General features: G+C 44.5%; 17 non-coding genes and 1 pseudogene across 17 annotated transcripts; all 18 read left to right on the top strand.

Moving 5' to 3' along the window:
- Positions 1–248: 248 nt before the first annotated feature.
- LOC141208171 (U2 spliceosomal RNA) lies at positions 249–425 on the top strand (annotated as a pseudogene).
- A 1115-nt stretch (positions 426–1540) lies between these two features.
- LOC141208114 (U2 spliceosomal RNA) lies at positions 1541–1731 on the top strand. The gene has a single exon (XR_012278382.1). It is a non-coding gene; the product is annotated as a U2 spliceosomal RNA (small nuclear RNA).
- Positions 1732–2846: 1115 nt separating this feature from the next.
- LOC141208134 (U2 spliceosomal RNA) lies at positions 2847–3037 on the top strand. The gene has a single exon (XR_012278400.1). It is a non-coding gene; the product is annotated as a U2 spliceosomal RNA (small nuclear RNA).
- Positions 3038–4152: 1115 nt separating this feature from the next.
- LOC141208091 (U2 spliceosomal RNA) lies at positions 4153–4343 on the top strand. The gene has a single exon (XR_012278359.1). It is a non-coding gene; the product is annotated as a U2 spliceosomal RNA (small nuclear RNA).
- Positions 4344–5455: 1112 nt separating this feature from the next.
- Positions 5456–5646, top strand: LOC141208113 (U2 spliceosomal RNA). The gene has a single exon (XR_012278381.1). It is a non-coding gene; the product is annotated as a U2 spliceosomal RNA (small nuclear RNA).
- A 1115-nt stretch (positions 5647–6761) lies between these two features.
- Positions 6762–6952, top strand: LOC141208133 (U2 spliceosomal RNA). Its single transcript, XR_012278399.1, has one exon. It is a non-coding gene; the product is annotated as a U2 spliceosomal RNA (small nuclear RNA).
- A 1115-nt stretch (positions 6953–8067) lies between these two features.
- On the top strand, positions 8068–8258 carry LOC141208090 (U2 spliceosomal RNA). Its single transcript, XR_012278358.1, has one exon. It is a non-coding gene; the product is annotated as a U2 spliceosomal RNA (small nuclear RNA).
- Positions 8259–9373: 1115 nt separating this feature from the next.
- LOC141208125 (U2 spliceosomal RNA) lies at positions 9374–9564 on the top strand. Its single transcript, XR_012278392.1, has one exon. It is a non-coding gene; the product is annotated as a U2 spliceosomal RNA (small nuclear RNA).
- A 1115-nt stretch (positions 9565–10679) lies between these two features.
- Positions 10680–10870, top strand: LOC141207965 (U2 spliceosomal RNA). The gene has a single exon (XR_012278238.1). It is a non-coding gene; the product is annotated as a U2 spliceosomal RNA (small nuclear RNA).
- Positions 10871–11985: 1115 nt separating this feature from the next.
- LOC141207964 (U2 spliceosomal RNA) lies at positions 11986–12176 on the top strand. The gene has a single exon (XR_012278236.1). It is a non-coding gene; the product is annotated as a U2 spliceosomal RNA (small nuclear RNA).
- Positions 12177–13291: 1115 nt separating this feature from the next.
- On the top strand, positions 13292–13482 carry LOC141207963 (U2 spliceosomal RNA). The gene has a single exon (XR_012278235.1). It is a non-coding gene; the product is annotated as a U2 spliceosomal RNA (small nuclear RNA).
- A 1115-nt stretch (positions 13483–14597) lies between these two features.
- On the top strand, positions 14598–14788 carry LOC141207962 (U2 spliceosomal RNA). The gene has a single exon (XR_012278234.1). It is a non-coding gene; the product is annotated as a U2 spliceosomal RNA (small nuclear RNA).
- Positions 14789–15903: 1115 nt separating this feature from the next.
- On the top strand, positions 15904–16094 carry LOC141207961 (U2 spliceosomal RNA). The gene has a single exon (XR_012278233.1). It is a non-coding gene; the product is annotated as a U2 spliceosomal RNA (small nuclear RNA).
- Positions 16095–17209: 1115 nt separating this feature from the next.
- LOC141207960 (U2 spliceosomal RNA) lies at positions 17210–17400 on the top strand. The gene has a single exon (XR_012278232.1). It is a non-coding gene; the product is annotated as a U2 spliceosomal RNA (small nuclear RNA).
- A 1115-nt stretch (positions 17401–18515) lies between these two features.
- On the top strand, positions 18516–18706 carry LOC141207959 (U2 spliceosomal RNA). Its single transcript, XR_012278230.1, has one exon. It is a non-coding gene; the product is annotated as a U2 spliceosomal RNA (small nuclear RNA).
- Positions 18707–21659: 2953 nt separating this feature from the next.
- On the top strand, positions 21660–21843 carry LOC141208191 (U2 spliceosomal RNA). Its single transcript, XR_012278447.1, has one exon. It is a non-coding gene; the product is annotated as a U2 spliceosomal RNA (small nuclear RNA).
- A 1118-nt stretch (positions 21844–22961) lies between these two features.
- Positions 22962–23152, top strand: LOC141207958 (U2 spliceosomal RNA). Its single transcript, XR_012278229.1, has one exon. It is a non-coding gene; the product is annotated as a U2 spliceosomal RNA (small nuclear RNA).
- Positions 23153–24267: 1115 nt separating this feature from the next.
- Positions 24268–24458, top strand: LOC141207957 (U2 spliceosomal RNA). Its single transcript, XR_012278228.1, has one exon. It is a non-coding gene; the product is annotated as a U2 spliceosomal RNA (small nuclear RNA).
- Positions 24459–25491: the final 1033 nt, after the last annotated feature.

Genomic DNA, 25491 nt, shown 5'->3' with positions numbered 1-25491 from the left:
TAGGCTATTTTTGATTTACAAGATGGATAGTAGTAGCGGTGGTGGAACAGATGCCGAGGGAATATGGAAATTTAAAAAGTGGAGGCATATTGTAAAATTTCAGTGATCTTTTGGTTTATATTAATAAGATGTTCTTCTTTCTGTAATATTAGGTTACTTTATGCTTAATAAATATGGCCATGATGATGAGAAGTTTTTTTTGCAACAGTTTTGGTATATCCTACTGATTTGCTATAAAACTAACCTGAATGGTTTAAAAAAAAAAAAAAAAATCTGTTCTTATCAGTTTAATATCTGATACGTCCCCTATCTGGGGACCATATATTAAATGGATTTTTAGAACAGGGAGATGGAAAAAGAGCTTGCTCTGTCCACTCCACGCATTGACCTGGTATTGCAGTATCTCCAGGACCGGTGCACCCCTTCTTTAATGCAGTTTCTAAAATCAGAAAGAATTGAATTCAATGTTTTTTGTTCATTTTGCTTGTTTGTCGGATTTTGGGATGGACTCTTTGGCTTTGCTTTTCTTCTCCTCATTGGATTTTTCATGTTCAAAGTTGCAGAAGCCAGATTACAAGCTCATTTTGGTTCAACTTCAGCAACTGTGCATTGCATTGCCATGTAATGTGATGCAATGCTATCTTTCTAGCTCTCCCTTTTTACTTCCTTTTGGATAAACAGACATATTAGGCAAGCATTTTGGAGCTTTCACCTAAATAACTACAGGTGGTGAGATAAGCTGCACAATATAATTGACCTTTCAGTATATTGTTGCACACACACCATCTATTTAGCAAATGCCCTTGTTATCAACAGCAGCCTTTTAAACTCACCTGAGCTAACAGGTATGTGCGCTGGTTACTCTGCTGCGCTTAAAATTTCTTTTTTGGTTTGCTACAATGCCTTTTCTGAAACGTTGTCTCCTTCTGCTGGAACACTGACTTCTTTCATTTAATGCCTGCAGACTATAAAAGAGAACCCAACCCAAAAAGTTTGGTTGATTAGTCTGTGGCATTCTGTTAAACTGTTGCTTATGGCGGTCTCTGTGAGCTTCTCAGCGACATTCAGCCAGCCAGGTATCCTGCCTGCAGTAGATGGAATGTGGCAATGGAACGCTGGCTGCGCGTGTCATAATAGGCTCTGAGCCTTTATATACCTGTGCACAGCAGCAGCCACCTTCAGTCTGCTGCTGGACAGCCAGCAGCAGCAGCAGCAGGAGAGGTATGTAATCAGGAGCCCTCCTGCTAAGGGTAGACAGCTGCTCGTTCCACCCCACCCCCCGCCTTAATTGGTTCTCCTCCCTTCCAACGGTGTTGAGGCGGGTGGGAACAGCAGGGGGTGAAGGTGCTGTGTTTAAAGAGGTGGAGTTATGCAGATCTAAAACGCGTGGATTGCAGCAGCAGCAAGCCGAAAAGTGCAGGCATGTAAGGGATCTAGAGGTTGACAACATGTCTTCTTAACGGGAGTCCAGGAGCTCATCTCCACAAATGGACTTTTCAGGATCCTTGGGTGGCTCCGTAGTTTGAAACCAATTCTGGTTATCGCTTCTCGGCCTTTTGGCTAAGATCAAGTGTAGTATCTGTTCTTATCAGTTTAATATCTGATACGTCCCCTATCTGGGGACCATATATTAAATAGATTTTTAGAACAGGGAGATGGAAAAAGAGCTTGCTCTGTCCACTCCACACATTGACCTGGTATTGCAGTATCTCCAGGACCGGTGCACCCCTTCTTTAATGCAGTTTCTAAAATCAGAAAGAATTGAATTCAATGTTTTTTGTTCATTTTGCTTGTTTGTCGGATTTTGGGATGGACTCTTTGGCTTTGCTTTTCTTCTCCTCATTGGATTTTTCATGTTCAAAGTTGCAGAAGCCAGATTACAAGCTCATTTTGGTTCAACTTCAGCAACTGTGCATTGCATTGCCATGTAATGTGATGCAATGCTATCTTTCTAGCTCTCCCTTTTTACTTCCTTTTGGATAAACAGACATATTAGGCAAGCATTTTGGAGCTTTCACCTAAATAACTACAGGTGGTGAGATAAGCTGCACAATATAATTGACCTTTCAGTATATTGTTGCACACACACCATCTATTTAGCAAATGCCCTTGTTATCAACAGCAGCCTTTTAAACTCACCTGAGCTAACAGGTATGTGCGCTGGTTACTCTGCTGCGCTTAAAATTTCTTTTTTGGTTTGCTACAATGCCTTTTCTGAAACGTTGTCTCCTTCTGCTGGAACACTGACTTCTTTCATTTAATGCCTGCAGACTATAAAAGAGAACCCAACCCAAAAAGTTTGGTTGATTAGTCTGTGGCATTCTGTTAAACTGTTGCTTATGGCGGTCTCTGTGAGCTTCTCAGCGACATTCAGCCAGCCAGGTATCCTGCCTGCAGTAGATGGAATGTGGCAATGGAACGCTGGCTGCGCGTGTCATAATAGGCTCTGAGCCTTTATATACCTGTGCACAGCAGCAGCCACCTTCAGTCTGCTGCTGGACAGCCAGCAGCAGCAGCAGCAGGAGAGGTATGTAATCAGGAGCCCTCCTGCTAAGGGTAGACAGCTGCTCGTTCCACCCCACCCCCCGCCTTAATTGGTTCTCCTCCCTTCCAACGGTGTTGAGGCGGGTGGGAACAGCAGGGGGTGAAGGTGCTGTGTTTAAAGAGGTGGAGTTATGCAGATCTAAAACGCGTGGATTGCAGCAGCAGCAAGCCGAAAAGTGCAGGCATGTAAGGGATCTAGAGGTTGACAACATGTCTTCTTAACGGGAGTCCAGGAGCTCATCTCCACAAATGGACTTTTCAGGATCCTTGGGTGGCTCCGTAGTTTGAAACCAATTCTGGTTATCGCTTCTCGGCCTTTTGGCTAAGATCAAGTGTAGTATCTGTTCTTATCAGTTTAATATCTGATACGTCCCCTATCTGGGGACCATATATTAAATGGATTTTTAAAACAGGGAGATGGAAAAAGAGCTTGCTCTGTCCACTCCACCCATTGACCTGGTATTGCAGTGTCTCCAGGACCGGTGCACCCCTTCTTTAATGCAGTTTCTAAAATCAGAAAGAATTGAATTCAATGTTTTTTGTTCATTTTGCTTGTTTGTCGGATTTTGGGATGGACTCTTTGGCTTTGCTTTTCTTCTCCTCATTGGATTTCTCATGTTCAAAGTTGCAGAAGCCAGATTACAAGGTCATTTTGGTTCAACTTCAGCAACTGTGCATTGCATTGCCATGTAATGTGATGCAATGCTATCTTTCTAGCTCTCCCTTTTTACTTCCTTTTGGATAAACAGACATATTAGGCAAGCATTTTGGAGCTTTCACCTAAATAACTACAGGTGGTGAGATAAGCTGCACAATATAATTGACCTTTCAGTATATTGTTGCACACACACCATCTATTTAGCAAATGCCCTTGTTATCAACAGCAGCCTTTTAAACTCACCTGAGCTAACAGGTATGTGCGCTGGTTACTCTGCTGCGCTTAAAATTTCTTTTTTGGTTTGCTACAATGCCTTTTCTGAAACGTTGTCTCCTTCTGCTGGAACACTGACTTCTTTCATTTAATGCCTGCAGACTATAAAAGAGAACCCAACCCAAAAAGTTTGGTTGATTAGTCTGTGGCATTCTGTTAAACTGTTGCTTATGGCGGTCTCTGTGAGCTTCTCAGCGACATTCAGCCAGCCAGGTATCCTGCCTGCAGTAGATGGAATGTGGCAATGGAACGCTGGCTGCGCGTGTCATAATAGGCTCTGAGCCTTTATATACCTGTGCACAGCAGCAGCCACCTTCAGTCTGCTGCTGGACAGCCAGCAGCAGCAGCAGCAGGAGAGGTATGTAATCAGGAGCCCTCCTGCTAAGGGTAGACAGCTGCTCGTTCCACCCCACCCCCCGCCTTAATTGGTTCTCCTCCCTTCCAACGGTGTTGAGGCGGGTGGGAACAGCAGGGGGTGAAGGTGCTGTGTTTAAAGAGGTGGAGTTATGCAGATCTAAAACGCGTGGATTGCAGCAGCAGCAAGCCGAAAAGTGCAGGCATGTAAGGGATCTAGAGGTTGACAACATGTCTTCTTAACGGGAGTCCAGGAGCTCATCTCCACAAATGGACTTTTCAGGATCCTTGGGTGGCTCCGTAGTTTGAAACCAATTCTGGTTATCGCTTCTCGGCCTTTTGGCTAAGATCAAGTGTAGTATCTGTTCTTATCAGTTTAATATCTGATACGTCCCCTATCTGGGGACCATATATTAAATGGATTTTTAAAACAGGGAGATGGAAAAAGAGCTTGCTCTGTCCACTCCACGCATTGACCTGGTATTGCAGTATCTCCAGGACCGGTGCACCCCTTCTTTAATGCAGTTTCTAAAATCAGAAAGAATTGAATTCAATGTTTTTTGTTCATTTTGCTTGTTTGTCGGATTTTGGGATGGACTCTTTGGCTTTGCTTTTCTTCTCCTCATTGGATTTTTCATGTTCAAAGTTGCAGAAGCCAGATTACAAGCTCATTTTGGTTCAACTTCAGCAACTGTGCATTGCATTGCCATGTAATGTGATGCAATGCTATCTTTCTAGCTCTCCCTTTTTACTTCCTTTTGGATAAACAGACATATTAGGCAAGCATTTTGGAGCTTTCACCTAAATAACTACAGGTGGTGAGATAAGCTGCACAATATAATTGACCTTTCAGTATATTGTTGCACACACACCATCTATTTAGCAAATGCCCTTGTTATCAACAGCAGCCTTTTAAACTCACCTGAGCTAACAGGTATGTGCGCTGGTTACTCTGCTGCGCTTAAAATTTCTTTTTTGGTTTGCTACAATGCCTTTTCTGAAACGTTGTCTCCTTCTGCTGGAACACTGACTTCTTTCATTTAATGCCTGCAGACTATAAAAGAGAACCCAACCCAAAAAGTTTGGTTGATTAGTCTGTGGCATTCTGTTAAACTGTTGCTTATGGCGGTCTCTGTGAGCTTCTCAGCGACATTCAGCCAGCCAGGTATCCTGCCTGCAGTAGATGGAATGTGGCAATGGAACGCTGGCTGCGCGTGTCATAATAGGCTCTGAGCCTTTATATACCTGTGCACAGCAGCAGCCACCTTCAGTCTGCTGCTGGACAGCCAGCAGCAGCAGCAGGAGAGGTATGTAATCAGGAGCCCTCCTGCTAAGGGTAGACAGCTGCTCGTTCCACCCCACCCCCCGCCTTAATTGGTTCTCCTCCCTTCCAACGGTGTTGAGGCGGGTGGGAACAGCAGGGGGTGAAGGTGCTGTGTTTAAAGAGGTGGAGTTATGCAGATCTAAAACGCGTGGATTGCAGCAGCAGCAAGCCGAAAAGTGCAGGCATGTAAGGGATCTAGAGGTTGACAACATGTCTTCTTAACGGGAGTCCAGGAGCTCATCTCCACAAATGGACTTTTCAGGATCCTTGGGTGGCTCCGTAGTTTGAAACCAATTCTGGTTATCGCTTCTCGGCCTTTTGGCTAAGATCAAGTGTAGTATCTGTTCTTATCAGTTTAATATCTGATACGTCCCCTATCTGGGGACCATATATTAAATAGATTTTTAGAACAGGGAGATGGAAAAAGAGCTTGCTCTGTCCACTCCACACATTGACCTGGTATTGCAGTATCTCCAGGACCGGTGCACCCCTTCTTTAATGCAGTTTCTAAAATCAGAAAGAATTGAATTCAATGTTTTTTGTTCATTTTGCTTGTTTGTCGGATTTTGGGATGGACTCTTTGGCTTTGCTTTTCTTCTCCTCATTGGATTTTTCATGTTCAAAGTTGCAGAAGCCAGATTACAAGCTCATTTTGGTTCAACTTCAGCAACTGTGCATTGCATTGCCATGTAATGTGATGCAATGCTATCTTTCTAGCTCTCCCTTTTTACTTCCTTTTGGATAAACAGACATATTAGGCAAGCATTTTGGAGCTTTCACCTAAATAACTACAGGTGGTGAGATAAGCTGCACAATATAATTGACCTTTCAGTATATTGTTGCACACACACCATCTATTTAGCAAATGCCCTTGTTATCAACAGCAGCCTTTTAAACTCACCTGAGCTAACAGGTATGTGCGCTGGTTACTCTGCTGCGCTTAAAATTTCTTTTTTGGTTTGCTACAATGCCTTTTCTGAAACGTTGTCTCCTTCTGCTGGAACACTGACTTCTTTCATTTAATGCCTGCAGACTATAAAAGAGAACCCAACCCAAAAAGTTTGGTTGATTAGTCTGTGGCATTCTGTTAAACTGTTGCTTATGGCGGTCTCTGTGAGCTTCTCAGCGACATTCAGCCAGCCAGGTATCCTGCCTGCAGTAGATGGAATGTGGCAATGGAACGCTGGCTGCGCGTGTCATAATAGGCTCTGAGCCTTTATATACCTGTGCACAGCAGCAGCCACCTTCAGTCTGCTGCTGGACAGCCAGCAGCAGCAGCAGCAGGAGAGGTATGTAATCAGGAGCCCTCCTGCTAAGGGTAGACAGCTGCTCGTTCCACCCCACCCCCCGCCTTAATTGGTTCTCCTCCCTTCCAACGGTGTTGAGGCGGGTGGGAACAGCAGGGGGTGAAGGTGCTGTGTTTAAAGAGGTGGAGTTATGCAGATCTAAAACGCGTGGATTGCAGCAGCAGCAAGCCGAAAAGTGCAGGCATGTAAGGGATCTAGAGGTTGACAACATGTCTTCTTAACGGGAGTCCAGGAGCTCATCTCCACAAATGGACTTTTCAGGATCCTTGGGTGGCTCCGTAGTTTGAAACCAATTCTGGTTATCGCTTCTCGGCCTTTTGGCTAAGATCAAGTGTAGTATCTGTTCTTATCAGTTTAATATCTGATACGTCCCCTATCTGGGGACCATATATTAAATGGATTTTTAAAACAGGGAGATGGAAAAAGAGCTTGCTCTGTCCACTCCACCCATTGACCTGGTATTGCAGTGTCTCCAGGACCGGTGCACCCCTTCTTTAATGCAGTTTCTAAAATCAGAAAGAATTGAATTCAATGTTTTTTGTTCATTTTGCTTGTTTGTCGGATTTTGGGATGGACTCTTTGGCTTTGCTTTTCTTCTCCTCATTGGATTTCTCATGTTCAAAGTTGCAGAAGCCAGATTACAAGGTCATTTTGGTTCAACTTCAGCAACTGTGCATTGCATTGCCATGTAATGTGATGCAATGCTATCTTTCTAGCTCTCCCTTTTTACTTCCTTTTGGATAAACAGACATATTAGGCAAGCATTTTGGAGCTTTCACCTAAATAACTACAGGTGGTGAGATAAGCTGCACAATATAATTGACCTTTCAGTATATTGTTGCACACACACCATCTATTTAGCAAATGCCCTTGTTATCAACAGCAGCCTTTTAAACTCACCTGAGCTAACAGGTATGTGCGCTGGTTACTCTGCTGCGCTTAAAATTTCTTTTTTGGTTTGCTACAATGCCTTTTCTGAAACGTTGTCTCCTTCTGCTGGAACACTGACTTCTTTCATTTAATGCCTGCAGACTATAAAAGAGAACCCAACCCAAAAAGTTTGGTTGATTAGTCTGTGGCATTCTGTTAAACTGTTGCTTATGGCGGTCTCTGTGAGCTTCTCAGCGACATTCAGCCAGCCAGGTATCCTGCCTGCAGTAGATGGAATGTGGCAATGGAACGCTGGCTGCGCGTGTCATAATAGGCTCTGAGCCTTTATATACCTGTGCACAGCAGCAGCCACCTTCAGTCTGCTGCTGGACAGCCAGCAGCAGCAGCAGCAGGAGAGGTATGTAATCAGGAGCCCTCCTGCTAAGGGTAGACAGCTGCTCGTTCCACCCCACCCCCCGCCTTAATTGGTTCTCCTCCCTTCCAACGGTGTTGAGGCGGGTGGGAACAGCAGGGGGTGAAGGTGCTGTGTTTAAAGAGGTGGAGTTATGCAGATCTAAAACGCGTGGATTGCAGCAGCAGCAAGCCGAAAAGTGCAGGCATGTAAGGGATCTAGAGGTTGACAACATGTCTTCTTAACGGGAGTCCAGGAGCTCATCTCCACAAATGGACTTTTCAGGATCCTTGGGTGGCTCCGTAGTTTGAAACCAATTCTGGTTATCGCTTCTCGGCCTTTTGGCTAAGATCAAGTGTAGTATCTGTTCTTATCAGTTTAATATCTGATACGTCCCCTATCTGGGGACCATATATTAAATGGATTTTTAAAACAGGGAGATGGAAAAAGAGCTTGCTCTGTCCACTCCACGCATTGACCTGGTATTGCAGTATCTCCAGGACCGGTGCACCCCTTCTTTAATGCAGTTTCTAAAATCAGAAAGAATTGAATTCAATGTTTTTTGTTCATTTTGCTTGTTTGTCGGATTTTGGGATGGACTCTTTGGCTTTGCTTTTCTTCTCCTCATTGGATTTTTCATGTTCAAAGTTGCAGAAGCCAGATTACAAGCTCATTTTGGTTCAACTTCAGCAACTGTGCATTGCATTGCCATGTAATGTGATGCAATGCTATCTTTCTAGCTCTCCCTTTTTACTTCCTTTTGGATAAACAGACATATTAGGCAAGCATTTTGGAGCTTTCACCTAAATAACTACAGGTGGTGAGATAAGCTGCACAATATAATTGACCTTTCAGTATATTGTTGCACACACACCATCTATTTAGCAAATGCCCTTGTTATCAACAGCAGCCTTTTAAACTCACCTGAGCTAACAGGTATGTGCGCTGGTTACTCTGCTGCGCTTAAAATTTCTTTTTTGGTTTGCTACAATGCCTTTTCTGAAACGTTGTCTCCTTCTGCTGGAACACTGACTTCTTTCATTTAATGCCTGCAGACTATAAAAGAGAACCCAACCCAAAAAGTTTGGTTGATTAGTCTGTGGCATTCTGTTAAACTGTTGCTTATGGCGGTCTCTGTGAGCTTCTCAGCGACATTCAGCCAGCCAGGTATCCTGCCTGCAGTAGATGGAATGTGGCAATGGAACGCTGGCTGCGCGTGTCATAATAGGCTCTGAGCCTTTATATACCTGTGCACAGCAGCAGCCACCTTCAGTCTGCTGCTGGACAGCCAGCAGCAGCAGCAGCAGGAGAGGTATGTAATCAGGAGCCCTCCTGCTAAGGGTAGACAGCTGCTCGTTCCACCCCACCCCCCGCCTTAATTGGTTCTCCTCCCTTCCAACGGTGTTGAGGCGGGTGGGAACAGCAGGGGGTGAAGGTGCTGTGTTTAAAGAGGTGGAGTTATGCAGATCTAAAACGCGTGGATTGCAGCAGCAGCAAGCCGAAAAGTGCAGGCATGTAAGGGATCTAGAGGTTGACAACATGTCTTCTTAACGGGAGTCCAGGAGCTCATCTCCACAAATGGACTTTTCAGGATCCTTGGGTGGCTCCGTAGTTTGAAACCAATTCTGGTTATCGCTTCTCGGCCTTTTGGCTAAGATCAAGTGTAGTATCTGTTCTTATCAGTTTAATATCTGATACGTCCCCTATCTAGGGACCATATATTAAATGGATTTTTAGAACAGGGAGATGGAAAAAGAGCTTGCTCTGTCCACTCCACGCATTGACCTGGTATTGCAGTATCTCCAGGACCGGTGCACCCCTTCTTTAATGCAGTTTCTAAAATCAGAAAGAATTGAATTCAATGTTTTTTGTTCATTTTGCTTGTTTGTCGGATTTTGGGATGGACTCTTTGGCTTTGCTTTTCTTCTCCTCATTGGATTTTTCATGTTCAAAGTTGCAGAAGCCAGATTACAAGCTCATTTTGGTTCAACTTCAGCAACTGTGCATTGCATTGCCATGTAATGTGATGCAATGCTATCTTTCTAGCTCTCCCTTTTTACTTCCTTTTGGATAAACAGACATATTAGGCAAGCATTTTGGAGCTTTCACCTAAATAACTACAGGTGGTGAGATAAGCTGCACAATATAATTGACCTTTCAGTATATTGTTGCACACACACCATCTATTTAGCAAATGCCCTTGTTATCAACAGCAGCCTTTTAAACTCACCTGAGCTAACAGGTATGTGCGCTGGTTACTCTGCTGCGCTTAAAATTTCTTTTTTGGTTTGCTACAATGCCTTTTCTGAAACGTTGTCTCCTTCTGCTGGAACACTGACTTCTTTCATTTAATGCCTGCAGACTATAAAAGAGAACCCAACCCAAAAAGTTTGGTTGATTAGTCTGTGGCATTCTGTTAAACTGTTGCTTATGGCGGTCTCTGTGAGCTTCTCAGCGACATTCAGCCAGCCAGGTATCCTGCCTGCAGTAGATGGAATGTGGCAATGGAACGCTGGCTGCGCGTGTCATAATAGGCTCTGAGCCTTTATATACCTGTGCACAGCAGCAGCCACCTTCAGTCTGCTGCTGGACAGCCAGCAGCAGCAGCAGCAGGAGAGGTATGTAATCAGGAGCCCTCCTGCTAAGGGTAGACAGCTGCTCGTTCCACCCCACCCCCCGCCTTAATTGGTTCTCCTCCCTTCCAACGGTGTTGAGGCGGGTGGGAACAGCAGGGGGTGAAGGTGCTGTGTTTAAAGAGGTGGAGTTATGCAGATCTAAAACGCGTGGATTGCAGCAGCAGCAAGCCGAAAAGTGCAGGCATGTAAGGGATCTAGAGGTTGACAACATGTCTTCTTAACGGGAGTCCAGGAGCTCATCTCCACAAATGGACTTTTCAGGATCCTTGGGTGGCTCCGTAGTTTGAAACCAATTCTGGTTATCGCTTCTCGGCCTTTTGGCTAAGATCAAGTGTAGTATCTGTTCTTATCAGTTTAATATCTGATACGTCCCCTATCTGGGGACCATATATTAAATGGATTTTTAGAACAGGGAGATGGAAAAAGAGCTTGCTCTGTCCACTCCACGCATTGACCTGGTATTGCAGTATCTCCAGGACCGGTGCACCCCTTCTTTAATGCAGTTTCTAAAATCAGAAAGAATTGAATTCAATGTTTTTTGTTCATTTTGCTTGTTTGTCGGATTTTGGGATGGACTCTTTGGCTTTGCTTTTCTTCTCCTCATTGGATTTTTCATGTTCAAAGTTGCAGAAGCCAGATTACAAGCTCATTTTGGTTCAACTTCAGCAACTGTGCATTGCATTGCCATGTAATGTGATGCAATGCTATCTTTCTAGCTCTCCCTTTTTACTTCCTTTTGGATAAACAGACATATTAGGCAAGCATTTTGGAGCTTTCACCTAAATAACTACAGGTGGTGAGATAAGCTGCACAATATAATTGACCTTTCAGTATATTGTTGCACACACACCATCTATTTAGCAAATGCCCTTGTTATCAACAGCAGCCTTTTAAACTCACCTGAGCTAACAGGTATGTGCGCTGGTTACTCTGCTGCGCTTAAAATTTCTTTTTTGGTTTGCTACAATGCCTTTTCTGAAACGTTGTCTCCTTCTGCTGGAACACTGACTTCTTTCATTTAATGCCTGCAGACTATAAAAGAGAACCCAACCCAAAAAGTTTGGTTGATTAGTCTGTGGCATTCTGTTAAACTGTTGCTTATGGCGGTCTCTGTGAGCTTCTCAGCGACATTCAGCCAGCCAGGTATCCTGCCTGCAGTAGATGGAATGTGGCAATGGAACGCTGGCTGCGCGTGTCATAATAGGCTCTGAGCCTTTATATACCTGTGCACAGCAGCAGCCACCTTCAGTCTGCTGCTGGACAGCCAGCAGCAGCAGCAGCAGGAGAGGTATGTAATCAGGAGCCCTCCTGCTAAGGGTAGACAGCTGCTCGTTCCACCCCACCCCCCGCCTTAATTGGTTCTCCTCCCTTCCAACGGTGTTGAGGCGGGTGGGAACAGCAGGGGGTGAAGGTGCTGTGTTTAAAGAGGTGGAGTTATGCAGATCTAAAACGCGTGGATTGCAGCAGCAGCAAGCCGAAAAGTGCAGGCATGTAAGGGATCTAGAGGTTGACAACATGTCTTCTTAACGGGAGTCCAGGAGCTCATCTCCACAAATGGACTTTTCAGGATCCTTGGGTGGCTCCGTAGTTTGAAACCAATTCTGGTTATCGCTTCTCGGCCTTTTGGCTAAGATCAAGTGTAGTATCTGTTCTTATCAGTTTAATATCTGATACGTCCCCTATCTGGGGACCATATATTAAATGGATTTTTAGAACAGGGAGATGGAAAAAGAGCTTGCTCTGTCCACTCCACGCATTGACCTGGTATTGCAGTATCTCCAGGACCGGTGCACCCCTTCTTTAATGCAGTTTCTAAAATCAGAAAGAATTGAATTCAATGTTTTTTGTTCATTTTGCTTGTTTGTCGGATTTTGGGATGGACTCTTTGGCTTTGCTTTTCTTCTCCTCATTGGATTTTTCATGTTCAAAGTTGCAGAAGCCAGATTACAAGGTCATTTTGGTTCAACTTCAGCAACTGTGCATTGCATTGCCATGTAATGTGATGCAATGCTATCTTTCTAGCTCTCCCTTTTTACTTCCTTTTGGATAAACAGACATATTAGGCAAGCATTTTGGAGCTTTCACCTAAATAACTACAGGTGGTGAGATAAGCTGCACAATATAATTGACCTTTCAGTATATTGTTGCACACACACCATCTATTTAGCAAATGCCCTTGTTATCAACAGCAGCCTTTTAAACTCACCTGAGCTAACAGGTATGTGCGCTGGTTACTCTGCTGCGCTTAAAATTTCTTTTTTGGTTTGCTACAATGCCTTTTCTGAAACGTTGTCTCCTTCTGCTGGAACACTGACTTCTTTCATTTAATGCCTGCAGACTATAAAAGAGAACCCAACCCAAAAAGTTTGGTTGATTAGTCTGTGGCATTCTGTTAAACTGTTGCTTATGGCGGTCTCTGTGAGCTTCTCAGCGACATTCAGCCAGCCAGGTATCCTGCCTGCAGTAGATGGAATGTGGCAATGGAACGCTGGCTGCGCGTGTCATAATAGGCTCTGAGCCTTTATATACCTGTGCACAGCAGCAGCCACCTTCAGTCTGCTGCTGGACAGCCAGCAGCAGCAGCAGCAGGAGAGGTATGTAATCAGGAGCCCTCCTGCTAAGGGTAGACAGCTGCTCGTTCCACCCCACCCCCCGCCTTAATTGGTTCTCCTCCCTTCCAACGGTGTTGAGGCGGGTGGGAACAGCAGGGGGTGAAGGTGCTGTGTTTAAAGAGGTGGAGTTATGCAGATCTAAAACGCGTGGATTGCAGCAGCAGCAAGCCGAAAAGTGCAGGCATGTAAGGGATCTAGAGGTTGACAACATGTCTTCTTAACGGGAGTCCAGGAGCTCATCTCCACAAATGGACTTTTCAGGATCCTTGGGTGGCTCCGTAGTTTGAAACCAATTCTGGTTATCGCTTCTCGGCCTTTTGGCTAAGATCAAGTGTAGTATCTGTTCTTATCAGTTTAATATCTGATACGTCCCCTATCTGGGGACCATATATTAAATGGATTTTTAGAACAGGGAGATGGAAAAAGAGCTTGCTCTGTCCACTCCACGCATTGACCTGGTATTGCAGTATCTCCAGGACCGGTGCACCCCTTCTTTAATGCAGTTTCTAAAATCAGAAAGAATTGAATTCAATGTTTTTTGTTCATTTTGCTTGTTTGTCGGATTTTGGGATGGACTCTTTGGCTTTGCTTTTCTTCTCCTCATTGGATTTTTCATGTTCAAAGTTGCAGAAGCCAGATTACAAGCTCATTTTGGTTCAACTTCAGCAACTGTGCATTGCATTGCCATGTAATGTGATGCAATGCTATCTTTCTAGCTCTCCCTTTTTACTTCCTTTTGGATAAACAGACATATTAGGCAAGCATTTTGGAGCTTTCACCTAAATAACTACAGGTGGTGAGATAAGCTGCACAATATAATTGACCTTTCAGTATATTGTTGCACACACACCATCTATTTAGCAAATGCCCTTGTTATCAACAGCAGCCTTTTAAACTCACCTGAGCTAACAGGTATGTGCGCTGGTTACTCTGCTGCGCTTAAAATTTCTTTTTTGGTTTGCTACAATGCCTTTTCTGAAACGTTGTCTCCTTCTGCTGGAACACTGACTTCTTTCATTTAATGCCTGCAGACTATAAAAGAGAACCCAACCCAAAAAGTTTGGTTGATTAGTCTGTGGCATTCTGTTAAACTGTTGCTTATGGCGGTCTCTGTGAGCTTCTCAGCGACATTCAGCCAGCCAGGTATCCTGCCTGCAGTAGATGGAATGTGGCAATGGAACGCTGGCTGCGCGTGTCATAATAGGCTCTGAGCCTTTATATACCTGTGCACAGCAGCAGCCACCTTCAGTCTGCTGCTGGACAGCCAGCAGCAGCAGCAGCAGGAGAGGTATGTAATCAGGAGCCCTCCTGCTAAGGGTAGACAGCTGCTCGTTCCACCCCACCCCCCGCCTTAATTGGTTCTCCTCCCTTCCAACGGTGTTGAGGCGGGTGGGAACAGCAGGGGGTGAAGGTGCTGTGTTTAAAGAGGTGGAGTTATGCAGATCTAAAACGCGTGGATTGCAGCAGCAGCAAGCCGAAAAGTGCAGGCATGTAAGGGATCTAGAGGTTGACAACATGTCTTCTTAACGGGAGTCCAGGAGCTCATCTCCACAAATGGACTTTTCAGGATCCTTGGGTGGCTCCGTAGTTTGAAACCAATTCTGGTTATCGCTTCTCGGCCTTTTGGCTAAGATCAAGTGTAGTATCTGTTCTTATCAGTTTAATATCTGATACGTCCCCTATCTGGGGACCATATATTAAATGGATTTTTAGAACAGGGAGATGGAAAAAGAGCTTGCTCTGTCCACTCCACGCATTGACCTGGTATTGCAGTATCTCCAGGACCGGTGCACCCCTTCTTTAATGCAGTTTCTAAAATCAGAAAGAATTGAATTCAATGTTTTTTGTTCATTTTGCTTGTTTGTCGGATTTTGGGATGGACTCTTTGGCTTTGCTTTTCTTCTCCTCATTGGATTTTTCATGTTCAAAGTTGCAGAAGCCAGATTACAAGGTCATTTTGGTTCAACTTCAGCAACTGTGCATTGCATTGCCATGTAATGTGATGCAATGCTATCTTTCTAGCTCTCCCTTTTTACTTCCTTTTGGATAAACAGACATATTAGGCAAGCATTTTGGAGCTTTCACCTAAATAACTACAGGTGGTGAGATAAGCTGCACAATATAATTGACCTTTCAGTATATTGTTGCACACACACCATCTATTTAGCAAATGCCCTTGTTATCAACAGCAGCCTTTTAAACTCACCTGAGCTAACAGGTATGTGCGCTGGTTACTCTGCTGCGCTTAAAATTTCTTTTTTGGTTTGCTACAATGCCTTTTCTGAAACGTTGTCTCCTTCTGCTGGAACACTGACTTCTTTCATTTAATGCCTGCAGACTATAAAAGAGAACCCAACCCAAAAAGTTTGGTTGATTAGTCTGTGGCATTCTGTTAAACTGTTGCTTATGGCGGTCTCTGTGAGCTTCTCAGCGACATTCAGCCAGCCAGGTATCCTGCCTGCAGTAGATGGAATGTGGCAATGGAACGCTGGCTGCGCGTGTCATAATAGGCTCTGAGCCTTTATATACCTGTGCACAGCAGCAGCCACCTTCAGTCTGCTGCTGGACAGCCAGCAGCAGCAGCAGCAGGAGAGGTATGTAATCAGGAGCCCTCCTGCTAAGGGTAGACAGCTGCTCGTTCCACCCCACCCCCCGCCTTAATTGGTTCTCCTCCCTTCCAACAGTGTTGAGGCGGGTGGGAACAGCAGGGGGTGAAGGTGCTGTGTTTAAAGAGGTGGAGTTATGCAGATCTAAAACGCGTGGATTGCAGCAGCAGCAAGCCGAAAAGTGCAGGCATGTAAGGGATCTAGAGGTTGACAACATGTCTTCTTAACGGGAGTCCAGGAGCTCATCTCCACAAATGGACTTTTCAGGATCCTTGGGTGGCTCCGTAGTTTGAAACCAATTCTGGTTATCGCTTCTCGGCCTTTTGGCTAAGATCAAGTGTAGTATCTGTTCTTATCAGTTTAATATCTGATACGTCCCCTATCTGGGGACCATATATTAAATGGATTTTTAGAACAGGGAGATGGAAAAAGAGCTTGCTCTGTCCACTCCACGCATTGACCTGGTATTGCAGTATCTCCAGGACCGGTGCACCCCTTCTTTAATGCAGTTTCTAAAATCAGAAAGAATTGAATTCAATGTTTTTTGTTCATTTTGCTTGTTTGTCGGATTTTGGGATGGACTCTTTGGCTTTGCTTTTCTTCTCCTCATTGGATTTTTCATGTTCAAAGTTGCAGAAGCCAGATTACAAGCTCATTTTGGTTCAACTTCAGCAACTGTGCATTGCATTGCCATGTAATGTGATGCAATGCTATCTTTCTAGCTCTCCCTTTTTACTTCCTTTTGGATAAACAGACATATTAGGCAAGCATTTTGGAGCTTTCACCTAAATAACTACAGGTGATGAGATAAGCTGCACAATATAATTGACCTTTCAGTATATTGTTGCACACACACCATCTATTTAGCAAATGCCCTTGTTATCAACAGCAGCCTTTTAAACTCACCTGAGCTAACAGGTATGTGCGCTGGTTACTCTGCTGCGCTTAAAATTTCTTTTTTGGTTTGCTACAATGCCTTTTCTGAAACGTTGTCTCCTTCTGCTGGAACACTGACTTCTTTCATTTAATGCCTGCAGACTATAAAAGAGAACCCAACCCAAAAAGTTTGGTTGATTAGTCTGTGGCATTCTGTTAAACTGTTGCTTATGGCGGTCTCTGTGAGCTTCTCAGCGACATTCAGCCAGCCAGGTATCCTGCCTGCAGTAGATGGAATGTGGCAATGGAACGCTGGCTGCGCGTGTCATAATAGGCTCTGAGCCTTTATATACCTGTGCACAGCAGCAGCCACCTTCAGTCTGCTGCTGGACAGCCAGCAGCAGCAGCAGCAGGAGAGGTATGTAATCAGGAGCCCTCCTGCTAAGGGTAGACAGCTGCTCGTTCCACCCCACCCCCCGCCTTAATTGGTTCTCCTCCCTTCCAACGGTGTTGAGGCGGGTGGGAACAGCAGGGGGTGAAGGTGCTGTGTTTAAAGAGGTGGAGTTATGCAGATCTAAAACGCGTGGATTGCAGCAGCAGCAAGCCGAAAAGTGCAGGCATGTAAGGGATCTAGAGGTTGACAACATGTCTTCTTAACGGGAGTCCAGGAGCTCATCTCCACAAATGGACTTTTCAGGATCCTTGGGTGGCTCCGTAGTTTGAAACCAATTCTGGTTATCGCTTCTCGGCCTTTTGGCTAAGATCAAGTGTAGTATCTGTTCTTATCAGTTTAATATCTGATACGTCCCCTATCTGGGGACCATATATTAAATGGATTTTTAGAACAGGGAGATGGAAAAAGAGCTTGCTCTGTCCACTCCACGCATTGACCTGGTATTGCAGTATCTCCAGGACCGGTGCACCCCTTCTTTAATGCAGTTTCTAAAATCAGAAAGAATTGAATTCAATGTTTTTTGTTCATTTTGCTTGTTTGTCGGATTTTGGGATGGACTCTTTGGCTTTGCTTTTCTTCTCCTCATTGGATTTTTCATGTTCAAAGTTGCAGAAGCCAGATTACAAGGTCATTTTGGTTCAACTTCAGCAACTGTGCATTGCATTGCCATGTAATGTGATGCAATGCTATCTTTCTAGCTCTCCCTTTTTACTTCCTTTTGGATAAACAGACATATTAGGCAAGCATTTTGGAGCTTTCACCTAAATAACTACAGGTGGTGAGATAAGCTGCACAATATAATTGACCTTTCAGTATATTGTTGCACACACACCATCTATTTAGCAAATGCCCTTGTTATCAACAGCAGCCTTTTAAACTCACCTGAGCTAACAGGTATGTGCGCTGGTTACTCTGCTGCGCTTAAAATTTCTTTTTTGGTTTGCTACAATGCCTTTTCTGAAACGTTGTCTCCTTCTGCTGGAACACTGACTTCTTTCATTTAATGCCTGCAGACTATAAAAGAGAACCCAACCCAAAAAGTTTGGTTGATTAGTCTGTGGCATTCTGTTAAACTGTTGCTTATGGCGGTCTCTGTGAGCTTCTCAGCGACATTCAGCCAGCCAGGTATCCTGCCTGCAGTAGATGGAATGTGGCAATGGAACGCTGGCTGCGCGTGTCATAATAGGCTCTGAGCCTTTATATACCTGTGCACAGCAGCAGCCACCTTCAGTCTGCTGCTGGACAGCCAGCAGCAGCAGCAGCAGGAGAGGTATGTAATCAGGAGCCCTCCTGCTAAGGGTAGACAGCTGCTCGTTCCACCCCACCCCCCGCCTTAATTGGTTCTCCTCCCTTCCAACAGTGTTGAGGCGGGTGGGAACAGCAGGGGGTGAAGGTGCTGTGTTTAAAGAGGTGGAGTTATGCAGATCTAAAACGCGTGGATTGCAGCAGCAGCAAGCCGAAAAGTGCAGGCATGTAAGGGATCTAGAGGTTGACAACATGTCTTCTTAACGGGAGTCCAGGAGCTCATCTCCACAAATGGACTTTTCAGGATCCTTGGGTGGCTCCGTAGTTTGAAACCAATTCTGGTTATCGCTTCTCGGCCTTTTGGCTAAGATCAAGTGTAGTATCTGTTCTTATCAGTTTAATATCTGATACGTCCCCTATCTGGGGACCATATATTAAATGGATTTTTAGAACAGGGAGATGGAAAAAGAGCTTGCTCTGTCCACTCCACGCATTGACCTGGTATTGCAGTATCTCCAGGACCGGTGCACCCCTTCTTTAATGCAGTTTCTAAAATCAGAAAGAATTGAATTCAATGTTTTTTGTTCATTTTGCTTGTTTGTCGGATTTTGGGATGGACTCTTTGGCTTTGCTTTTCTTCTCCTCATTGGATTTTTCATGTTCAAAGTTGCAGAAGCCAGATTACAAGCTCATTTTGGTTCAACTTCAGCAACTGTGCATTGCATTGCCATGTAATGTGATGCAATGCTATCTTTCTAGCTCTCCCTTTTTACTTCCTTTTGGATAAACAGACATATTAGGCAAGCATTTTGGAGCTTTCACCTAAATAACTACAGGTGATGAGATAAGCTGCACAATATAATTGACCTTTCAGTATATTGTTGCACACACACCATCTATTTAGCAAATGCCCTTGTTATCAACAGCAGCCTTTTAAACTCACCTGAGCTAACAGGTATGTGCGCTGGTTACTCTGCTGCGCTTAAAATTTCTTTTTTGGTTTGCTACAATGCCTTTTCTGAAACGTTGTCTCCTTCTGCTGGAACACTGACTTCTTTCATTTAATGCCTGCAGACTATAAAAGAGAACCCAACCCAAAAAGTTTGGTTGATTAGTCTGTGGCATTCTGTTAAACTGTTGCTTATGGCGGTCTCTGTGAGCTTCTCAGCGACATTCAGCCAGCCAGGTATCCTGCCTGCAGTAGATGGAATGTGGCAATGGAACGCTGGCTGCGCGTGTCATAATAGGCTCTGAGCCTTTATATACCTGTGCACAGCAGCAGCCACCTTCAGTCTGCTGCTGGACAGCCAGCAGCAGCAGCAGCAGGAGAGGTATGTAATCAGGAGCCCTCCTGCTAAGGGTAGACAGCTGCTCGTTCCACCCCACCCCCCGCCTTAATTGGTTCTCCTCCCTTCCAACGGTGTTGAGGCGGGTGGGAACAGCAGGGGGTGAAGGTGCTGTGTTTAAAGAGGCGGAGTTATGCAGATCTAAAACGCGTGGATTGCAGCAGCAGCAAGCCGAAAAGTGCAGGCATGTAAGGGATCTAGAGGTTGACAACATGTCTTCTTAACGGGAGTCCAGGAGCTCATCTCCACAAATGGACTATTCAGGATCCTTGGGTGGCTCCGTAGTTTGAAACCAATTCTGGTTATCGCTTCTCGGCCTTTTGGCTAAGATCAAGTGCAGTGATCTACCGGTTGCTGCCTTGGTCTTGGCTGAGAGGTGCCTTGGGTACCCGGCTCCTTGGCCTCGGGGGATCGCTGCATGTAGCAGTGCGGCTTCACCCCCTTGCTGCTTTTGGGGAGCCGGATTAGTCCCTGGGCAACGAGGGGCGATCAGCCTGCCTGCTTTTTTTAAGTAGGCGAGGAGGATTTTTGCCACGTTTGGTGTGAAGATATGGACGGGAGAAGCCCAAATATGCTGACCTGTGAAGAGGTCCCAGTTTTTGCAAGACTGAAGAATGCAGTGCGGTTTATTTTTTTGGATCCAGAGAAGAAGAAGTCTGGCTTGTTTTTTTTGGTAGAGAAGATTTTGTTTGGACTATTGGAAGTTCAAATGGAACAAGTTTTGTCTATGTTGGAGTTCCCGAAGAGAGGGATATATGATGTTATTTTTTGTTCAGAAGATATCTTTTCTGACTTTTGGAAGAGAATGGATCTAGTGAAGGAAGATTCGATACTTGAAGGTGTTTTTTTTGTGTCGCATTTTCCTAGGAAGGAAAGGCTAATAGTAATAAGGATGTATAGTCCTTTCATATTGGAAGAAGAGATCATGACCTTTTTATCCCGGTACTGTGAGAAAGTGAGTTCTGCTGGCAAAATGTTTAACCGATATGGTTTTTGGACCACGAGGTGGAGGTTCCTGGTCAAGTTCAAGGAAAGTTCGGATGGTGTTGTGGTACTCCCACCAAGTAGATTCAAAATCGGGACAGTTAATGGAGATATGTTCTTTACAGGTATGCCGAAGTTTTGTAGGCGTTGTAAACAGTATGGCCATGAAAAGGATTCCTGTACATTACAGTGGTGTGCCAAGTGTGAAGAAGTGGGACATAAGGCAGAGAATTGTGAAAAAAGTAAGAAATGTAATCTATGTGGTGGCAGTGGTCATTTATATGATTGCTGTCCTGTCAATAAAAGGGAGGAGAAGTCAGTTGACAAGGAAGATGGAAATGAAGAAGAGTCTGAAGCTGCCCCCCATGATGAAACGGAAGAGAACATATCTCAAAAGAAGGAGGAACAAATAAGAGATATAAGAAAAGAAGGTGATCATATGGAAGAAGATACTGAGAGTGATATCACAGGCGTTGAGATTGAAAATACTAGCTTGGAAGAAGAAGTGGAGGTGGATAGGGAGTCAGAAGATCAGGAGGAAAGTGAGTCCTCCAGTCAGGATGAAAAGGAAGGTGCTGTAAGTAATATGGAAGAGGAGGAGGAGGGTGAAGAAACTAGTGAAGAAGAAAGAGAGGATGTCGCATGTGAAGCCAGAGAAGAAATTGAAGGAGTTTTGTCATCTGGGAAGGACTCTAGTGAAGCAAAGGATGTTTCAGAAAAAAATATGAGGGAGATGGAGGAGAGACAAGAAGTGTTGAAAATGCTAGAGAGTTGTGAAGGGGGGAGTCAGGCTAGTCTAAGGCGCAAAGTGTGGAATAACATTTATAGCGATATGCATCGTTTTTTTTCAACTTACAGAATACCTCAGTCGTTGGCTAAAGAGGTAGAAGAAGCTTGGGATGGTCGGTTTCTGGATGGAAGGCTTTTGAATGCCTTGGCAGCATATGGCCTGAAGAGAGGAATGTTGCCTTAAATCGTAATGGTAAAGATTGTAATGTTGTGATGTAAAGAATATGGAATAACTGTATTGTGATAATATAAACGTATATATATAAAATAAGATTGGAAAAATGGATATATGACCCACAATGATGGATAACAACCGAATACCATTTGGAAATCATTGCAAAGCATGAAATGGTAAATATGGGACTTGTAATCTGAGTGGAAAAAAAAAAAAAAAAAAAAATCTGTTCTTATCAGTTTAATATCTGATACGTCCCCTATCTGGAGACCATATATTAAATGGATTTTTAGAACAGGGAGATGGAAAAAGAGCTTGCTCTGTCCACTCCACGCATTGACCTGGTATTGCAGTATCTCCAGGACCGGTGCACCCCTTCTTTAATGCAGTTTCTAAAATCAGAAAGAATTGAATTCAATGTTTTTTGTTCATTTTGCTTGTTTGTCGGATTTTGGGATGGACTCTTTGGCTTTGCTTTTCTTCTCCTCATTGGATTTTTCATGTTCAAAGTTGCAGAAGCCAGATTACAAGCTCATTTTGGTTCAACTTCAGCAACTGTGCATTGCATTGCCATGTAATGTGATGCAATGCTATCTTTCTAGCTCTCCCTTTTTACTTCCTTTTGGATAAACAGACATATTAGGCAAGCATTTTGGAGCTTTCACCTAAATAACTACAGGTGGTGAGATAAGCTGCACAATATAATTGACCTTTCAGTATATTGTTGCACACACACCATCTATTTAGCAAATGCCCTTGTTATCAACAGCAGCCTTTTAAACTCACCTGAGCTAACAGGTATGTGCGCTGGTTACTCTGCTGCGCTTAAAATTTCTTTTTTGGTTTGCTACAATGCCTTTTCTGAAACGTTGTCTCCTTCTGCTGGAACACTGACTTCTTTCATTTAATGCCTGCAGACTATAAAAGAGAACCCAACCCAAAAAGTTTGGTTGATTAGTCTGTGGCATTCTGTTAAACTGTTGCTTATGGCGGTCTCTGTGAGCTTCTCAGCGACATTCAGCCAGCCAGGTATCCTGCCTGCAGTAGATGGAATGTGGCAATGGAACGCTGGCTGCGCGTGTCATAATAGGCTCTGAGCCTTTATATACCTGTGCACAGCAGCAGCCACCTTCAGTCTGCTGCTGGACAGCCAGCAGCAGCAGCAGCAACAGGAGAGGTATGTAATCAGGAGCCCTCCTGCTAAGGGTAGACAGCTGCTCGTTCCACCCCACCCCCCGCCTTAATTGGTTCTCCTCCCTTCCAACGGTGTTGAGGCGGGTGGGAACAGCAGGGGGTGAAGGTGCTGTGTTTAAAGAGGTGGAGTTATGCAGATCTAAAACGCGTGGATTGCAGCAGCAGCAAGCCGAAAAGTGCAGGCATGTAAGGGATCTAGAGGTTGACAACATGTCTTCTTAACGGGAGTCCAGGAGCTCATCTCCACAAATGGACTTTTCAGGATCCTTGGGTGGCTCCGTAGTTTGAAACCAATTCTGGTTATCGCTTCTCGGCCTTTTGGCTAAGATCAAGTGTAGTATCTGTTCTTATCAGTTTAATATCTGATACGTCCCCTATCTGGGGACCATATATTAAATGGATTTTTAGAACAGGGAGATGGAAAAAGAGCTTGCTCTGTCCACTCCACGCATTGACCTGGTATTGCAGTATCTCCAGGACCGGTGCACCCCTTCTTTAATGCAGTTTCTAAAATCAGAAAGAATTGAATTCAATGTTTTTTGTTCATTTTGCTTGTTTGTCGGATTTTGGGATGGACTCTTTGGCTTTGCTTTTCTTCTCCTCATTGGATTTTTCATGTTCAAAGTTGCAGAAGCCAGATTACAAGCTCATTTTGGTTCAACTTCAGCAACTGTGCATTGCATTGCCATGTAATGTGATGCAATGCTATCTTTCTAGCTCTCCCTTTTTACTTCCTTTTGGATAAACAGACATATTAGGCAAGCATTTTGGAGCTTTCACCTAAATAACTACAGGTGGTGAGATAAGCTGCACAATATAATTGACCTTTCAGTATATTGTTGCACACACACCATCTATTTAGCAAATGCCCTTGTTATCAACAGCAGCCTTTTAAACTCACCTGAGCTAACAGGTATGTGCGCTGGTTACTCTGCTGCGCTTAAAATTTCTTTTTTGGTTTGCTACAATGCCTTTTCTGAAACGTTGTCTCCCTCTGCTGGAACACTGACTTCTTTCATTTAATGCCTGCAGACTATAAAAGAGAACCCAACCCAAAAAGTTTGGTTGATTAGTCTGTGGCATTCTGTTAAACTGTTGCTTATGGCGGTCTCTGTGAGCTTCTCAGCGACATTCAGCCAGCCAGGTATCCTGCCTGCAGTAGATGGAATGTGGCAATGGAACGCTGGCTGCGCGTGTCATAATAGGCTCTGAGCCTTTATATACCTGTGCACAGCAGCAGCCACCTTCAGTCTGCTGCTGGACAGCCAGCAGCAGCAGCAGCAGGAGAGGTATGTAATCAGGAGCCCTCCTGCTAAGGGTAGACAGCTGCTCGTTCCACCCCACCCCCCGCCTTAATTGGTTCTCCTCCCTTCCAACGGTGTTGAGGCGGGTGGGAACAGCAGGGGGTGAAGGTGCTGTGTTTAAAGAGGTGGAGTTATGCAGATCTAAAACGCGTGGATTGCAGCAGCAGCAAGCCGAAAAGTGCAGGCATGTAAGGGATCTAGAGGTTGACAACATGTCTTCTTAACGGGAGTCCAGGAGCTCATCTCCACAAATGGACTTTTCAGGATCCTTGGGTGGCTCCGTAGTTTGAAACCAATTCTGGTTATCGCTTCTCGGCCTTTTGGCTAAGATCAAGTGTAGTATCTGTTCTTATCAGTTTAATATCTGATACGTCCCCTATCTGGGGACCATATATTAAATGGATTTTTAGAACAGGGAGATGGAAAAAGAGCTTGCTCTGTCCACTCCACGCATTGACCTGGTATTGCAGTATCTCCAGGACCGGTGCACCCCTTCTTTAATGCAGTTTCTAAAATCAGAAAGAATTGAATTCAATGTTTTTTGTTCATTTTGCTTGTTTGTCGGATTTTGGGATGGACTCTTTGGCTTTGCTTTTCTTCTCCTCATTGGATTTTTCATGTTCAAAGTTGCAGAAGCCAGATTACAAGCTCATTTTGGTTCAACTTCAGCAACTGTGCATTGCATTGCCATGTAATGTGATGCAATGCTATCTTTCTAGCTCTCCCTTTTTACTTCCTTTTGGATAAACAGACATATTAGGCAAGCATTTTGGAGCTTTCACCTAAATAACTACAGGTGGTGAGATAAGCTGCACAATATAATTGACCTTTCAGTATATTGTTGCACACACACCATCTATTTAGCAAATGCCCTTGTTATCAACAGCAGCCTTTTAAACTCACCTGAGCTAACAGGTATGTGCGCTGGTTACTCTGCTGCGCTTAAAATTTCTTTTTTGGTTTGCTACAATGCCTTTTCTGAAACGTTGTCTCCCTCTGCTGGAACACTGACTTCTTTCATTTAATGCCTGCAGACTATAAAAGAGAACCCAACCCAAAAAGTTTGGTTGATTAGTCTGTGGCATTCTGTTAAACTGTTGCTTATGGCGGTCTCTGTGAGCTTCTCAGCGACATTCAGCCAGCCAGGTATCCTGCCTGCAGTAGATGGAATGTGGCAATGGAACGCTGGCTGCGCGTGTCATAATAGGCTCTGAGCCTTTATATACCTGTGCACAGCAGCAGCCACCTTCAGTCTGCTGCTGGACAGCCAGCAGCAGCAGCAGCAGGAGAGGTATGTAATCAGGAGCCCTCCTGCTAAGGGTAGACAGCTGCTCGTTCCACCCCACCCCCCGCCTTAATTGGTTCTCCTCCCTTCCAACGGTGTTGAGGCGGGTGGGAACAGCAGGGGGTGAAGGTGCTGTGTTTAAAGAGGTGGAGTTATGCAGATCTAAAACGCGTGGATTGCAGCAGCAGCAAGCCGAAAAGTGCAGGCATGTAAGGGATCTAGAGGTTGACAACATGTCTTCTT

This window comes from Phyllobates terribilis, unplaced genomic scaffold (genome assembly GCF_046119375.1).
Source record: "Phyllobates terribilis strain yellow unplaced genomic scaffold, ASM4611937v1 Scaffold_168__1_contigs__length_4147262, whole genome shotgun sequence".
Classification (NCBI taxonomy): domain Eukaryota; kingdom Metazoa; phylum Chordata; class Amphibia; order Anura; family Dendrobatidae; genus Phyllobates; species Phyllobates terribilis.
Note: the sequence above shows the minus strand (reverse complement) of the source record. Positions and strands in the feature narration are given on the sequence as shown.